We start from the raw sequence: 18304 nt of genomic DNA, 5'->3' as shown, positions 1-18304 counted from the left end.
CCTCAGCCAGACTGAGAGTGCAGTAAGTTTCCACTGGGGAAGGTGGGACCTGTACAAGCGGGACGGGTTACACCTGAGCAGGACCGGGACCGATGTCCTCGCGGGGATGTTTGCTAGTGCTGTTGGGGAAGGTTTAAACTAGAATGGCAGGGGAATGGGAACCTTAGCAGGGAGACAGAGGAGGAGGAAACAAGGATAGAAACAAAAGACAGAAAGGGAAAAAGCAATAGTGGAAGGCAGAGAAAACAAGGGCAAAAAACAAATAGGGCCATAGTGCAAAATAATACTAAGATGACTAGCAATCTTAAAAAGACAAGTCTAAAGGCATTGTGTCTAAATGCGCAGAGCATTCACAATAAGGTAGATGAATTAACAGCGCAGATAGATATGAACAGTTATGATATAGTTGTGATTACGGAGACATGGCTGCAGGGTGACCAAGGATGGGAACTGAACATCCAGGGGTATTCAATATTTAGGAAGGACAGGCAAAAAGGGAAAGGAGGTGGGGTAGTGTTGTTAGTAAAGGAGGAAATCAATGCAATAGTGAGGAAGGATATTGGCTCAGAAAATCACTATGTGGAATCTGTAAGGGTGGAGCTAAGAAACACCAAGGGGCAGAAAACGTTGGTGGGGGTTGTCTATAGGTCCACAAACAGTGGTGGAGATGAAGGGGAGGGCATTAAACAGGAAATTAGAGATGCATGCAAGAAGGGTACAATTATAATCATGGGTGACTTTAATATACATATAGATTGGTCAAACCAAATTAGTAATAATACTGTGGGGGAGGAATTCCTGGAGTGTGTACGTGATGGTTTTCTAAACCAATACATTGAGGAACCAACTAGAGAACAGGCGATCCTAGACTGGGTATTGTGGAATGAGAAAGGATTAATTAACAATCTTGTTGTGCAGGGTCCCTTAGGGAAGAGCGACCATAACATGATAGAATTCCTCATTAAGATGGAGAGTGAAGTAGTTGAATCCAAAAATAGGGTCCTGAATCTAAATAAAGGAAATTATGAAAGTATGAGGTGCGAGTTGGCTATGATAGATTGGGGAACTTTTACTAAAAGGGATGATGGTGGACAGGCAATGGCTAATATTTAAAGAACGTGTGCAGGAATTACAACAATTATTCATTTCTGTCTGGCACAAAAATAAAACAGGAAAGGTGGCTCAACCGTGGCTTACAAAAGAAATTAGGGATAGTATTAGATCCAAAGAGGAGACATATAAAATTGCCAGAAAAAGCGGCAAGCCTGAGAATTGGGAGCAGTTCAGAATTCAGCAAAGGAGGACAAAGAGATTAATTAAGAGGGGAAAAATAGAGTATGAGAGTAAACTAGCAGGGAACATAAAAACTGACTGTAAAAGCTTCTATAAATATGTCAAGAGAAAAAGATTAGTGAAGACAAATGTCGGTCCCTTACAGTCAGAAATGGGGGAAATTATAATGGGAAACAAAGAAATGGCAGAACAATTAAACACATACTTTGGTTCTGTCTTCAAAAAGGAGGACACAAATAACCTGCCAGAAATGTTAGGGAACAAAGGGTCTAGTGAGAGGGAGAAACTGAAGGAAACCAGCATTAGTAAAAAAAATAGTGCTAGGGAAATTACTGGGGCTAAAGGCTGACAAATCCCCAGGGCCTGATAATCTACATCCCAGAGTACTAAAGGAAGTGGCCCTGGAAATAGTGGATGCATTGGTGGTCATCTTCCAAAATTCTATAGACTCTGGAACAGTTCCTACGGATTGGAGGGTGGCAAATGTAACCCCACTATTTAAAAAAGGAGGGAGAGAAAAAACAGGGAATTACAGACCAGTTAGCCTAACATCAGTAGTGGGGAAAATGCTAGAGTCTATAATAAAAGATGTGATAACAGAACACTTGGATGGCATTAACGGGATTGGACAAAGTCAGCATGGGTTTATGAAAGGGAAATCATGCTTAACAAATCTACTGGAGTTTTTTGAGGAGGTAACTAGTAGAATAGATAGGGGAGAACCAGTGGATGTGGTGTATTTGGATTTTCAGAAGTCTTTTGATAAGGTCCCACACAGGAGGTTAGTGTGCAAAATTAAAGCACATGGGATTGGGGAGAATATACTGGCATGGATTGAGAATTGGTTGACAGACAGGAAACAGACAGTAGGAATAAAAGGTCTTTTTCCAGGTGGCAGGCAGTGACTAGTGGGGTACCACAGGGATCAGTGCTTGGGCCCCAGCTATTCACAATATATATCAATGACTATACCGACAACTGGACAACCAGGAACACTACAGACGGTTACCCGCAGATCCGACCAAAGAACACACCCACCAGCTCAACAAACTGATCAAGACCTTCGATCCAGACCTTCAAAGCATCCTACGCATTCTCATCCCACGTAATCCCCGCGTGGGAGACTTCTACTGCCTCCCAAAGATACACAAAGCCAACACACCCGGACGTCCCATCGTATCAGGCAACGGAACCCTGTGTGAGAACCTCTCTGGATACATCGAGGGCATCCTGAAACCCATCGTACAGGGAACCCCCAGCTTCTGTCGTGACACTACAGACTTCCTACAAAAACTCAGTACCCACGGACCAGTTGAACCAGGAACACTTCTCACCACGATGGACGTCTCGGCACTATACACCAGTATCCCCCACGATGACGGCATCGCTGCGACAGCATCAATACTCAACACCAACAACAGCCAATCTCCGGAAGCCATCCTACAACTCATCCGCTTCATCCTGGATCACAATGTCTTCACCTTCGATAACCAGTTCTTTACCCAAACACACGGAACAGCCATGGGGACCAAATTCGCACCCCAATACGCCAACATTTTCATGCACAAGTTCGAGCAGGACTTCTTCACTGCACAAGACCTCCAACCAACACTATACACCAGATACATCGACGACATTTTCTTTCTATGGACCCACGGCAAGGAATCACTAAAGAGACTACACGATAACATCAACAAGTTCCATCCCACCATCAAGCTCACCATGGACTACTCCTCAGAATCAGTTTCTTTCTTGGACACACGAATCTCCATCAAAGACGGGCACCTCAGCACCTCACTCTACCGCAAGCCCACGGACAACCTCACGATGCTCCACTTTTCCAGCTTCCACCCTAACCACGTCAAAGAGGCCATCCCCTATGGACAGGCCCTGCGAATACACAGGGTCTGCTCAGACGAGGAGGAACGCGATGGACACCTACAGACGCTGAAAGACGCCCTAGTAAGAACGGGATATGACGCTCGACTCATCGATCGACAGTTCCGACGGGCCACAGCAAAAAATCGCATAGACCTCCTCAGGAGACTAACACGGGACGCAACCAACAGAGTACCCTTTGTCGTCCAGTACTTCCCCGGAGCGGAGAAACTACGCCATGTTCTCCGCAGCCTTCAACATGTCATCAATGAGGACAAACACCTCGCTATGGCCATCCCCACACCTCCACTACTCGCCTTTAAACAGCCACCCAACCTCAAACAGACCATCGTTCGCAGCAAACTACCTAGCTTTCAAGAGAACAGCGTCCACGACGCCACACAACCCTGCCACGGTAACCTCTGCAAGACATGCCAGATCATCGACACAGATACCACCATCACACGAGATGACACCACCCACCAGGTGCATGGTTCATACTCCTGTGACTCAGCCAACGTTGTCTACCTCATACGTTGCAGGAAAGGATGCCCCAGAGCATGGTACATTGGCGAGACCATGCAGACGCTGCGACAACGGATGAACGGACACCGCGCAACAATCGCCAAACAGGAGGGTTCCCTCCCAGTCGGGGAACACTTCAGCAGTCATGGACATTCATCCACCGACCTTCGGGTAAGCGTACTCCAAGGCGGCCTTCGAGACACACGACAACGCAAAATCGTCGAGCAGAAATTGATAGCCAAGTTCCGCACCCATGAGGACGGCCTCAACCGGGATCTTGGGTTCATGTCACGCTACACGTTACCCCACCAGCGAACAAATGTTATCTGTTTTTAATATAATGGGTCATTTGCTGGCTCTCTCTGCCTTCCGGATGTTTCTGCCTCTCTCTGTGTTTTTTTTTCTCTGTTTTTTTTCCCTGTTTGTTTTTTTGTTGAATGTGTATTCGGAGGTTCTGCAGGTAACACCTCTCTGTCTGAACACGGTGATTGCCTTGGCAACGGGCAGTTGCAGGGGCAGTCTGTAAACACCATGTATTGTTCAATATGTATAAATGCGTAGGCTTCAAGGAGATCTTGAAACATTTGCCTGAGGAAGGAGAAAATCTCCGAAAGCTTGTGAATTTAAAATAAAATTGCTGGACTATAACTTGGTGTTGTAAAATTGTTTACTATATTCACTAGAGTTTAGAAGAATGAGAGGTGATCTCATCGAAATATATAAAATTCTAACAGGACTAGACAGACTAGATGCAGAGAGGATGTTCCCAATGGCTGGGGAGTCCAGTACCAGGGGTCACAGTCTCAGGATACGGGGTATGCCATTTAAAACCGAGATGAGGAGAAATTTCTTCACTCAGAGGGTGGTGAACCTATGGAATTCTCTACCACAGCAGGCAGTGGAGGCCAAGTCATTAGATGTATTCAAGAAGGAGATAGATATATTTCTTAATGCTAAAGGGATCAAGGGATATGGGGGAAAAGCGGGAACAGGGTACTGAGTTAGACGATCAGCCATGATCATTTTGAACGGCGGAGGAGGCCCGAAGGGCCGAATGGCCTACTCTTGCTCCTATTTTCTATGTTTCACTCTCTGGCTTCCCACGGGTACAGGATGCAATTGAGTGCACACACGAAGCAATCCGAGCACCTCCACACGAGCCAGGACTGTTCATCAACAGAAAGGGGTATCACTCCATCAACGCGCAGGTCGTTTGTGACCACCGGAAAAGATTTCTTCACGTCTGTGCCAGATTCCCAGGCAGCTGCCATGATTCCTTCATTCTGTGGGAATCCAACATCCCGGCCCTCTTCCACACACCAAACAGACTTAAGGGCTGGCTCCTCGGAGGCAAGAGATACCCCCTGCAGACGTGGCTCATGACACCTCTGAGAAACCCCTTCAGTGAGGCACAGTGTCGATATGACAACAGTCACATCACCACCAGGTCTGTCATTGAACATGCGATAGGATTGTTCAAGATGCGCTTCAGTACGCACCAGTGAGTGTGGGTAGAATTATAGTCATCTCTTGCGTCCTGCGCAACAAAGAGGTTTACCAGTGGATGAGGCCCAATGCCCCTCATCCAGCATCCACATCTGCCATCAACATAGAGAAAGAGGAGGAGGACGAGGAGGAGGAGAATGGGTAACCCATCATCAGAGCAGCGGCTTACCTGGCTCTCATGAGGCCAGGAAGTTACTAATATTTGAACAATTCTCATAAAGATGTCTGCAAAGTGAGGATAGTCCAGTCTTCAGACCACCTGGAATGAGCACTGCCAACACCAGCACCCCCCCCCCCCACCCTGCACAAAACTGTCCTACAACTACACATACACCCACTGTAAACTGATAGCACCATTTCATGTGCTTCATCACAAAAAGCACTCAAGAATGGGCAAGACGTAGCAATAGTGGTGAGAACGATAACGTTTAAAGTGAACTTAACAAAAACCAAATATAAATGAAAAACATGACAATCTGTCAGACACCCTGTGCATACCCTTCATGATCACAAAACCTTAGCCTTTCACTTCCTACTACTTCTATGTGGTGCATCCCCTGTTGCTGTAGCAGAGGAAGCGGCAGGTTGCTCATGTTCATGCCCTGACTGTTGAAATGCTATGAGCCAACGCCCTCTGAGTTTTGGAGCCCATGAAGGCCCCGCCAAAGATTGCTCCACCTGCACCTTTGCAGGTGCAGACTCGGCCACCTGGAGAGGAGACAGCATTGTGGGTACTGGTTGAGGGGGGAGCAATGGGTGAGACGTGGGAGCACTTTGAATGACGTCCCCTTTCGTCATCATCCCTCTCCTGGGCCAGGGTCACATCACTCCTACCAATCTGCTGGAAAACAGTTTGGGGGATATGTGTGATGCCTTGTAAGCCCACTTGTAAAGTATCTGTCTACCTGTTTAAGGCAGAGGAATGTTGTCCACCCTAAGTCCGCACGGCTGTTGTCAGGGCTTGAATGGATTCATTTGTGAGTCATGCTTGAAGCTCAATGGAGGCTAGTCTTCTCTCCATCGTAGACATTCCCGCACGTACCTGAGCCACCAGTTCACTAATGCAGGAGTTGGACTCCTCTATCCTTGCCGCTGTTGTGGAGAGTGTGCATGGCACCTGTTCCAGTACCTCGCAAATGTGCTGCTGTCCCTCGATCATTCTCCTTTTAAAGGATGGCCCCCGGGTTTCAGCATCTGCGTCCAGCTGAGCAGAGCCTGCAATGGAGTGCGCCCACCGACACGGACTCTCCACAGCTGCCCCTGCCACCAGTGTCTGCTCGTACTCACTTGTGTGTGGTGACTCACCAGGTGCCAACCCAACTAACTGAGTACTAGGACCCACCAAGGTGTGAGTATCTGGGCTGGTGGATGGCTCACTAAGATATGATGGTGCGCCCTCTGAGAGCTCCTCTGAGGAATCGCCCTTTCCCATCACTGCGGTTGCTGAAGGGTCTGGAAGAGAACAGAAGGCAATATTAAGAATCATCAGAGATGTGTAATGTTGCGATGAGCAAACTGAGGTGTTCAACATGCCAATCATTATTAACTCATATCAATTCATGTTGTGTGTGATGAATGTTAAAGTTGTGTCACCAGACGTTTGTGGGGTTCCAGTCTCCGCATCCCAGATGGACAGGCACTCGACGGTGCGGCTGATCTGCAGGGCCTCCTCCTCCGCCTCTGTAAGAACCACTATTTGTTGTGGCCCCCCCCTCCAGTCCTCGCCCTCTCCCGTGCATTTTGGGCTCCCTTCTCCTACAAGGGGAGAAAGTACAGATGTGTGAGTGAGTGAGGGTGAAGTGGTCAGCCGATGAATGCATTGCTTTGGGTGAGGCTGACCATGAAAGAGATGCATCAGTGGGTGACTATCAGACAGAAACATCACATTGGATCAGGATTGGGGTGAGTGGTAGTGGTGGGTTCACAAATTGGGTGGGGGGGGGGGGGTAAGGAAGTGCTTAGGAAGTGAAGGTAAATTGAGGATGAGCATGAAGTGGGTGTGAAGAATGATGTGATGGAGTTGTCCTGGCAGTGCAGAATGTGAGGGGGGGAGGGGGTGATATGGACCACGGAATTCAGGAGAATCATTAAGTGTACTCACTTTTGCTGACCTAGTTAGGTCATTGAAGCACTTCCTGCACTGCACCCAAGTGCATGAGATGTTGCTCCTGCAGGTGACCTCCTCAGCCACCAATAGCCAGGCCTTCTTGGTGGCAGAGGTAGGGCGCTTCCTCCTGTCCGCCGGGTACAATATTTCCCTCCTCCTTCTCACCCCAGCCAGCAACACCTCAAGTGAGGCATCACTAAATCAGGGAGCTGCCCCTCTGCTGTTCCATTCTGTCTGGTTCCTCCTTTGTTCAGCAAAAGCTGTTGATGCAATGGCCCTTTAAATACAGACACTCCAGCTGTCAGCAGGTCATGCGGGTACCCACTGTGCAGCATTCAGACGGCAAACATCAATTAAATGATGATCGCGTGGGGAAAGGTAGGGATTTATTTTTCAGGTTTCCCGCGCGCCCATTGACCCCACCCCCCCCATTCCTGCTGGCATATTAAAATCATGCCCCATGTGCCTGCAGGAGAAGAGGCTAGAAAAAAAGGGAGAAAACTTGGGTGAATTTTGTTTTACTTTTAGTAGTTATTTATTTTGTTTGACCTGATCTCTCCCTTGTGTTTGCCAAGGCTGCTATTTTGGAATTAGGTTTCCAACAATTTTTGGAGAAACTTTGGCTATCCCGGTGTGCATTTAGTGAAGCTCCATACTACATGATTTAGAAAGGTCCAGAAAAATTGAATCCTTTGGCTGAAAATTGCCCAGGGTCAACAGTCCATCCATCACTTTAGAAAGTCCTAGTTATGCCCAAATTAAAGCGTGCAGCTCCTGTTAAGTAAAGGTCTCACTTAGATTTTAATTTAGAGGATTTCCCACCAGTATAACCAGTTAATTGTAGAAATGTAACCTAGCATAAGCCACTACCTTCAGGAGAGAAGAGAAAAAGAGAGAAAATCATCTGGGGAGTACCTTATCTTTTCACTTGGAAGAAATTTGTGTTCAACAATAAGTGCTTTGCATGTCCTGGGTTTTAGTTGTTAAGTTATTTTGTGTGTAGTTGTTCTGAGTAAACACCTAAAAGATTTGGATCCATCATCCACTGTAAAGTAACCCTTTGACAACATAAAATAACAGGTTAGAACAAAGTTCTTCTCTGATGAGTTCAATCAATATTCAAGAGCTGTCCAGATGGATTATAGTCTGAGATATCCAGCCATGACAATCACAAAGCACTGGGCTCTATTGAAAGTTACAAGTTTAAATCCCAGTACTGGAAATGTTTTTAAAAAATGATAGATAATATGTAATCTTTCAATGTTAACCTATCTTTTTCTTTTAGATGCAGATCAAGTTGTTAATTTCTAGCATCATCTGTTTTTATTTCAAATTGCCAGCATTCGTCGCTTAAATTTTTACACCAAGTCCCAATTTTCACTGACATTTATGTGCTTGATTCCTGAAGAGCAGGGTTTTCAAACAATGGCCTGCGGGCCATTTCTGGTGCTTGAACCTTGGCCATCTGGCCTGTGAAGCCCAGTTCTATTTGTGCATATATTTCATACTCACTGATTTGTCCTGTGGGTTTGGAGGCTTGAAGAAAGCTGATCATAATGCTGTTGCCTCATTGGTGGATAAATGCAAAATCAGAATGCTGAAAGCTATTAGTATTAGCAAGTTGACATACACACAAATTAATGGGAACATGAATTTAAAATGTAGCTGTGGCCCACATAGCTCTGTGGTATGTATCTAAGTGGTCCTCAAAGATGAAGGCTTGGGAACTCCTGCAATAGAGGCTCTTTATTTGAATGAAAGAGAGAGGATAAGCTGGCTAGTGGAGTAGTGCACATCCTTTCGACATTGCTTAAGAATGACTCCTAGCAGGTCAATGGGTGTGGATAGATAGCTAACTCTTACAGGAAATATAGAATATGTTGTATTTTGTAAGTAGAAACAATGAACTTACATTTGTATGGTGCCTTATCATGTCCTCAGAATATCTCAGCGCTTCACGTCCAATGAATTACTTTTGAAGTGTAGTCACTATGGTTATGTAGGCAAACGTGGCAGTCAATTATGTACAGCAAGGTCCCACAGACAGCAAATGATGTGAATGATCAGTAAATCTGTATTTTGTGGGAGTGGAGGTTGAGGGGGGAATACTAACTAATATCTAATAATTGGCCTTTCACTTTATAGTAGAAACTATAATACAGGTTAACCAGGCTGGTCCATAATTACCTCTTAGAACTGCAATTGTAATTTACTTGGCTGTATATCCGAATGAACATTTTATCTGGGATACATCATAGAGCCGCTGTATAGTTGCACCTTCTAGGCTTTCAGAAGTTGTACAGATATCTGTCCTTGGTGAATGTGACCTTTAAGAATGGTATACCATTGCAGAATTACTGCATGAATCGTATTCCGAAAATTTAGTTATAGCAAGGTGGTAGGCTATTTAGAGTCGTAAAAGAAGATACCTGACAGCAAACCATTGAATGAATGGGACTAAATAGAGTGTATGGCCTGCCCGTCTGTGCAGTGTGATAATTTCATTTGTTTAAATCACAGCTGCATTCGAAAATCTGATGCATAGCATTCCTATGTATTCAGCAGGAGAAGAGTTGCTCACCATGTAACTCTATAGAGTTGGCGTTTGTTCAGCATGGTAAGGGTTATACAGCATGTAGTGGAGTGGAGTTGAAGTTTGTTTAGTATGGTAAGGAGTACACAGTGTAACAGAATGGAATTGTTCAGTATGATAAAGGTTACTCGAGTACAAATTTACAGTTTGTTTAACAGGGTAATGGTTACACACTGTGTAGCTGTATGAAGTTGCTGTTTGTTCACCAGGGCAAAGAATTACATGACTATGCAACTGTACAGAGTTACAGTTTGGTCAGCAAAACAAGAGTTAACGTATCAGTCACTGTATATGTTGTGCTTTTTTCCCCATTTCCTTTTGTAATGACATAGTCTAATCTGTCTGGTGATCTGTGAACATGTCTGGTCGATGACTTCAACACAGCCCATCAATTTGAACAAACTTCATAGGTTATTTCCTGCTGACCGACTCTGAATTCCCATTGTAAACTGAAATGCTAGGAACAAGCAAACAATGTGAATTTCTAAGATGTGTTTTCAGACTAAGAGGAGTAAATGAAAGCCCACTGCATATCAGTTTATGCACAAGGTTTTCCATTTCTTATCCAGCATAGACAGCCTTGATGCTTTGATTCTGAAATAGTATTATCACTCATTACAGACAGTCCAGGTGACCTAACTGTGCTCAGATCTGTCATGGCAAGTGAATTATGGGAATTAGGTTCATGGTGCTAGTACAAGAGACACTGTTTTCCAGAGAGTGGGTGTGGCATTAAGGACAGAGGAACCCTGTGTGTGTTTTGCCCATTATAATAGTTGATCCAGCCATGCTTCAGAGAGTTGCTGGTTATAAAGAGAAAACAAGATTTTATATCAACTGAGTCTCGACTGAAAGAGTATATAATACACGTAGTCAACTTATACCATCAAGTCTGGGGAGGCTAACTTGGATCAAAACAAATAAATCCTCTGGGTTGAATGTTATTTATCCCAGAGTAATAAAAGTGACAAGGGAGTTGATTTATGAAGCACTGTTGGTCATTATGGGGAAGTCGATGAACGCTAGGGAGTTCCTGCTGGGAACATAGGAACAGTGTATGCCATTTGGACCATTTAGACTGTTAATTCCTTAATTCTCGAGTAAGTATCTATCTTCAAACAACTCAATTGGCTTTGCATCTATAGATTTCTGTGTAATTGCTTTCCACATTCACACAATGCTTTGTGTGAAGAAGTTTTTCCTAAATTTGATTTTATCATTTTAGCTCAGATTCTAAGATTAAGTCCCCTTGTTCTAGATTTCCCTAAAAGAGGGAAGAGTCGTTCCTTATCTATCCCGTCAATTCCCATTATTATTTTAAACACCTCAATCAGATCGTCCCTTAGCCTCCTCATCTCGAGAGACTATAACTCATATTTTCCCAGTCTCTTATCATAACTCAGTCCAGGTATCATCTTCATCAATTGCTATTGGATTTTCTCTATGGCCAGTATATTCTTCCTAAGGCAGCGTTTCCAAAACGGCCAAGCAATTTGGGGGCCCCTCTATCTTTCCAAGTGCTGATCCTAATGATGGATTCTAGTAATTTTCCCACTAGTGATGTTAAACTCACTGACCCGTAGTTACTAGGCTTGTCAAATTGGAAACCGGCTAAAGTGGTAGCTGTTTGAAAAAGGTAACAAAGCAGATAGCGGCAACTGCAGATCTATTGGTCTTTAAGCAATATTGTGTAAAATAATGGAATTGATTATCAGAAGTAAACTGAAGAATTATCTATATGATAATGTCTAGTAAACAGCAGCCAAAATGAATTCAGATGGGAAAGGACCTGACTCTCCAACCTCTTGGATTTCTTCAAGAAGTGGACTGTAGAAAGCCCTTACAAGTGGTATACTTAGATTTCCAAACATGTGACAAAGTTCCATGTGAAAGACTATTAGTTAAACATAAGGGGGGTGAATTTTCCCAGGGATCTCCTGCTCATCGGCTGGAACTTCAGCGGATGAACTCTGGAAACCCCAGAAAAGCAGCTTAAATGCCGGTTGTGTCGTTTCTTCCAGAGTTTCCATGGCTTTTCCATCGAAGTTACGGCGGACGATCAGATGATTCCCTGCAGAAATTCAACCCTCACAATAGTAGAGATGCAGGTAAAAAATTTGAGAATGGAGAAGAAACTGGCTGAAAGGTAGAAAGCATCAGGTTCTTGTTAAAGGCTTTATGTCAGGGTGAGGGGGATGGGGAAAGTACTGAGTAGGTTGCCCTAGGGATTGATTTTGGGGCTTCTCACATTTTTAATTTACATTAAGGACTTGGATTGAGGACCTCAATGCTAAATTCGAAGAAGATGTCAAACTGGGAGGGGCAGTTGATTCTGAGAAGGCAGCTGGGGAACTACCAAATGACTTGGATAAAATGCACAAGTGGGTGAAATAATAGCAGCTGAAGATTAATACAGACATGCAAAATATTGCAAAGAAGAAGAGAAATAGGCAACAGAAATCATATCAAAATAGTTACGAGTGAAGTTCAAAGAGATTTAGGTGTCTTGTCAGACTTGGCCCTCAACATATCCAACCACTGTGGAGCAGCAATCAACAAAGCAAATAAAATGCTGAACTAGTTGCAGGAGTTGGGATGTCTTGTTGAAGTTGTACAGGGCATTGGTGAGGCCACACTTGGAGTACTGTGTACAGTTCTGGTCACCCTATTATAGAAAGGATATTATTAAACTAGAAAGAGTGCAGAAAAGATTTACTAGGATGCTACCGGGACTTGATGGTTTGACTTACAGGGAGAGGTTAGACAGACTGGGACTTTATTCCCTGGAGAGTAGGAGGTTAAGGGGTGATCTTATACAAGTCTATAAAATAATGAGGGGCATAGATAAGGTAGATAGTCAAAATCTTTTCCCAAAGGTAGGGGAGTCTATAACGAGGGGGCACAGATTTAAGGTGAGAGGGGAGAGATACAAAAGGATCCAGAGGGGCAATTTTTTCACTCAAAGGGTGGTGAGTGTCTGGAACGAGCTGCCAGAGGCAGTAGTAGAGGCGGGTACAATTTTGTCTTTTAAAAAGCATTTGGACAGTTACATGGGGAAGATGGGTATCGAGGGATATGGGCCAAGTGCAGGCAATTGGGACTAGCTTAGTGGTATAAACTGGGCGACATGGACATGTTGGGCCGAAGGGCCTGTTTCCATGTTGTAACTTCTATGATTCTATGTAGCCAAAACAGTAGAGTACAGGTCGGAGGAAATCATGCTTAAACTGTATAGTGGTCAGACTACGCTCGAGTTCTACAGGTACCATCTTTACCGCCTAGAGGTTGAGCATCGCCTTGGCGGAGTGCAGAGAGGAATATCGGGTGAGAAGGACACCTGTTACAGAAACCACGTGAATTTCCTTCCATTAATTTAAACGGAAGGTAAATCAGGTGGGTTCTGCCACCGGCATGGAATCCTCCCTCAGTGCTCCCACAGGCAATGCTCAACACCTGGGCAGTAATGACGAAAATATATCCTTAGTCACCGAGACACAAGGGAGAACTTTAAGCCTGGAAGCATTTCCCATGAGGCTGTTCCCTAGAGCCGAGGAATGAGGAAAGATTGGAGAAACTTGAGCTTATCAGCCTTAAGAGAAGGTAACGGACAGGTAACCCTTGTAGCAACCAGTATGGAAAAGGTAGATCTGGAAAAATTACTTTAATCTAAACCATGAGAGTAGGATAAGTGGACACAGGTTCAAACTAGTAAAAGGCAAAGTTCGGACTGATGTTAGGAAGTTCTTCTTCTTCAGACAAAAGGTGTTCAACAGATGGCATGGACTTTCAAGTAGAACAGAGGAGGCAGGAGCCTTAGAATCATTTGAGGAAAAAAATGAATGCTGCGGTGGGACACTGTAGGGTCTTTGGATGAGCTAAGATGGGCCAAGTGGCCTTCCTGATCTGTATCCATCATGTGATCCAAATTGCTTTGAATTCTCCCTCTCCCCTTATAATGCTACAGTTCATCTCTGTCCTATAATACTTCAAGACCATCTCCTTCCCTCCATTTTCTAAGTTATTTCCTCATCTTTTTTCCCACACAACAACAACTTGCATTTATATTGTGCCTTTAACGTAGTAAAATGTCCCAAGGTACTTCACAGGGGCGATTATCAAACAAAATTTGACACCGAGCCACATAAGGAGAAATTAGGAGAGGGTTAGTCAAAGAGGTAGGTTTTAAGGACCATCTTAAAGGAGGAGAGGCGGAGAGATTTAGGGAGGGAATTCCAGAGTTTAGGGCCTAGGCAGCTGAAGGCCGCCAATGGTGAAGCGATTAAAATCAGGGATGAGCACGAGGCAAGAATTGGAGGAGCACAGAGATCTTGTAGGGCTGGAGCAGGTTACAGAGATAGGGAGGGGCAAGGCTATAGAGAGATTGAAAACAAGGATGAGAATTTTGAAATTGAGGCATTCCCGGACTGGGAGGCAATGTAGGTCATTGAGCACAGAGGTGATGGGTGAATGGGACTTGGTGCAAGTTAGGTTACAGGCAGCAGAGTTTTGCATGAGCTCAAGTTTACGGAGGGTGGAAGATGGGAGGCCGGCTAGGAGAGCATTGGAATAGTCAAGTCTAGAGGTAACAAAGGCATGGATGAGGGTTTCAGCAGCAGATGAGCTGAGGTAGGGGCGGAGATGGGCAATGTTACAGAGGTGGAAATAGGCGGTCTTGGTGATGGACCTGCTATGTGGTCGGAAGTTCATCTCAGGATCATATAGGACGCCACGGTTGCGAACGGTCTGGTTCAACCTCAGACAATGGCTAGGGAAAGGGATGGAGTCGGCGGCTAGGGAACGGCGGCGGGGATTGAAGACATGGCTTCGGTCTTCCCAATATTTAGTTGGAGGAAATGTTTGCTCATCTTGTACTGGATGTTAGAAAATGTGGTGTGGGCAAAGCCTCCACACTCCATTAAAATGGTGTTCAGTAGAAGAAATAAGATCTTGGCTGGTCAAAGAAAATTCACTACCTTCCGAGTCAAACAATAAATTGTTAAATTAATGTTTAATGTGTTGTGGTTTTTAGCCGCATGATGATGTTGTCAGTATCTGTAGCTTATCAGTAACATGTGAAACGGAAGCTTGACTGTTTTGGGGAAGTTGACATTATTCAATAATGCATTCATAATGTTACATTTGGAACAATTTTGAGTTGAACTCTCACCCGGTGGACCAGGAAAGAACACTTTGTTGACTTTGACTGACAGCCAAGTAAAGACGTGCACAGAAAAAAAACATTGCTCACTGCCCGAATGGCACAGCAAAGTTCAAGGCATTCTCTTGTACTGTGACAACAAAGTCTTAACTCTTCATACAGAGGGAAGAAGATTATGTGCTGGTTGTATTTTTTCCTTGAGGCTTCTTGATCTTCTACTGCCCCATTTCTCTTCCTCCCAACGCCCCCCCCCCCCCCCCGCAACAATGTAGGATAGACTGGTAGGTATGGCAAGCTCCTATACCCTCAGGAGATGGTACAGGATCTTATATTGAGCACTATATTGACATCTATATAAAAGCAGAATTGAAAATGATTGCATTGTATTCCCTGATGGCCCCATGAGTGAATGCATTGCTTAGTGCGCTACTGACCCATACCAGGAAAGCCATAGGTTTGATCCCTGGTTTGTGCAGGGTTAGCAGATCTCAGCTGTGGCACTGAGGGCTAAGAGAGGGAAAAGTTCTGATTGCAAGCATGTGGTTGGCAGAAAACAATGGCACCAGGCTTGGCCGTAGATTCCTCCTCCCCTGTCCCCACCTCAGTTGAATAGCCTGCTGACATTTACTGCCTAGGCTCAAAATAAACAATGGCCACTTGGGTGAGGTTCCCAGAGTACAGCTGGTACATGTGGGATTGCATCTCACTGTGAGTCACAACTTTCAGGAGAGGAAGTGAGGAAAGTTAGGAGATTAACAAAAAAATGTTTGCACAGTGACAAACATTGGCCAGGATATTTTACTTTTTTTTTGGAAAATCATGGCCTGGTATCCAGAATATCCCAATGTGCACTCTGGGACATGCCTGGAACACTGATGCGGTTGTTGTGTCTACTACAGCAAAAACTTGCTGTGGTGAGCAGCATACCATCCTTGTAAAAGTTTTCACCCCACCCAAAAACTATCCATTGAGGTGACAATTGCACCTTTGATCTTGGCTACATAACACATTGTGGGTCACAGCAACACTTCCTGTATTCTCTAGTCACAAGGCCATGAACTGAAATACACCATGATTAATGTCAACCTGATAACACTGATGAGAGTCAAAAACAAAATATTTTTTTTGTTTCAATTTTGTGAAATATTGCCAGTCTCTAAAACTGTACAAAGGTCTGTCTTGACTGCAGGGTTCTAATGGCACAGTATGTGGGTGTAAGAAGCAGAAACATTCCCTGTACTCCCATATAGCCAGGTCATGAAGCAAGGTGCCTCTTGTGGGCCAGTATCTGACGTCCGCAGAGGAGCGCAATTCAGCGCTTTGTCTGATTCTGTTCGTTTGATTGTCTGACTGCTTGCCTCTCATTGTACCTCTTTCTATGTATGTCTCTTTTCTCTTTCTCTCTCTCTCTCTCTCTCTCTCTCCCCTTTACTTTCTTGGAAATAATTTTTAATATCTGATCGGCTTCTTTTGTGTTTTGACTGGCATGGTCATAGTTCTGCCTGCATGTTCATACCTTTATAATTAGCATGCCTAGTTGTGTTGCATAACTAGACTGTCCAGATTCCACCTTACTGACTGTCACATATAATCTTTGCAGCCTGCTAATGAAGTATTTGATGCAACATAGCTTGAATCCTTCCTGAGCTTGTGTTTTATGTTCATTACATGTTACTTGAATTTATACATGTTGGAGACTAAACAATGGTGTATTGACAATTTTAGAAGTGGATATAATGTACATCATGGACTCTTTTGCTTCTCCCCTCCCATCCAAGCTGGCACTCTTATTTTATGCCTGTCCACCCATAACGGCAGAGTGTCCCTCCCCACTTTCCCTCCGCATGCTGGCACTGTGTCCCACCCAGTGCTGCTCCTGGGTTTTCTCCTCTCTCTCTGCCCACCCTCTACCTGAGTCGTCCTCTTGCTCCCAGAGTCAGCCCTTGTCCGTCACTAACCGAGTCTCAAATAGTTCCCAGAGTCAGTGCTGCCCATTGCCACCATGGCTCCTATCGAATCCTGTTACTGCTATAGTAAGGGCAGATATGATTGAATATGGTTATATAATGTGGGCAGTTTCAATCATTTCCACTTTTATTATGTCAGAAACAGGTTTAAATAGGAACTACATTTGGGACTTGGGTAGGGACAGAACTGACTCTGAAAGCCCAGACAGGTTTCAGGTAGGTGGCAGATGGAAACTGATTCTGGGAGCCCTGGCAGTTGGTAGATGGCGATGCCCCTGTTTCTAGCTCCCCAGACGTAAGCATAAACTTGTCAACAAAAATCTAAAGTGGATATATGCCCTATACCTGATTATACTCTTCACTACACCCTTACGAATAACTGTTGACCCAGTTTTGATGGTGAATCCTATGGCCCTGGTTTGACCATAAAATTGCAAAAATAGTTACCCCTGCCAGGTTGTACATTATATCAAAAAAGCCTTTTTACTGCCTAGGTACTGATTGGAGACTGGGAGTCAGCTGTTCTCAGGCTGACTCTGTGTACTCTGCACCAAAGCAGTGTTGTCACTACCTGGATACGGGTTGGAGATTAGGAATCAGCTGCTCCCTGATCGACAACAATTCTGTACAAATAAACAAAGGCACCAGTCTTATGTGACCCATTGGAAAACCCTTACAAATTGGCCTCTTTTTTAAAAAAATTTTTCGCAATGAAGTATTGTTGTTACGTTGTGTTGGTAAATCTGTTTCAATCCCAACATCATCAGGTACGTGGATTTGTTCAGGAGATAGCGTACCCAATACTAGGTACTGAGCTCTGATCTTGGCACCTACTGGTTTGAGTATTATGTGTAAAATAAACAGACAAAAAGGTGTTTGTAAGAGGTGGTGCCAGCTGTCGTCTTTTCTTCATTTTGTCACAGGTATGGCCTTACTGTTCAAACATATTTATCATGTTCTAGTGTTGGCTTTAGAGGAAGGTATTTAACAAGAGGAACGATTGAGGTATTTAGGCCGGTGGGTGGGTCAAGGCCGTTCCTTTTCTTGTTAATGTTGTCCTTGTACTTGCTAATTGCTGCCGGCAAAAATAGTTTGAGTATAATTTAAATGGCAATGCTGAACTTGAATGTATATGGATATCTGACTGGGGGTGAGAGGTGGGGTAAATGTGATAACTGTGACTCAGTAAGATCCCAATATGCGCACAGTTCATCACTAGCAAAGTAACTGACAGCAAGCATATTTTGCAAGTTCAATACTTCAAAGTGTTTGTAAAG

The 18304-nt window shown here is 44.3% G+C and overlaps 1 protein-coding gene across 2 annotated transcripts in view; it reads left to right on the top strand.

Moving 5' to 3' along the window:
• sytl4 (synaptotagmin-like 4) overlaps positions 1-18304 on the top strand; it is an 85661-nt gene that overhangs the window by 21222 nt on the left and 46135 nt on the right. Inside the window, exon 2 of one of the 2 annotated variants that reach the window (XM_067996930.1) lies at positions 11924-12010. The exons of the other annotated variant lie outside the window; for it this stretch is intronic. The gene's annotated coding sequence lies outside the window, so the exon portion shown is untranslated. The remainder of the gene's footprint in view (positions 1-11923; positions 12011-18304) is intronic. 2 annotated transcript variants of the gene reach the window in all.

This window comes from Heptranchias perlo, chromosome 15, assembly GCF_035084215.1.
Source record: "Heptranchias perlo isolate sHepPer1 chromosome 15, sHepPer1.hap1, whole genome shotgun sequence".
Taxonomy (NCBI): domain Eukaryota; kingdom Metazoa; phylum Chordata; class Chondrichthyes; order Hexanchiformes; family Hexanchidae; genus Heptranchias; species Heptranchias perlo.
Note: the sequence above shows the minus strand (reverse complement) of the source record. Positions and strands in the feature narration are given on the sequence as shown.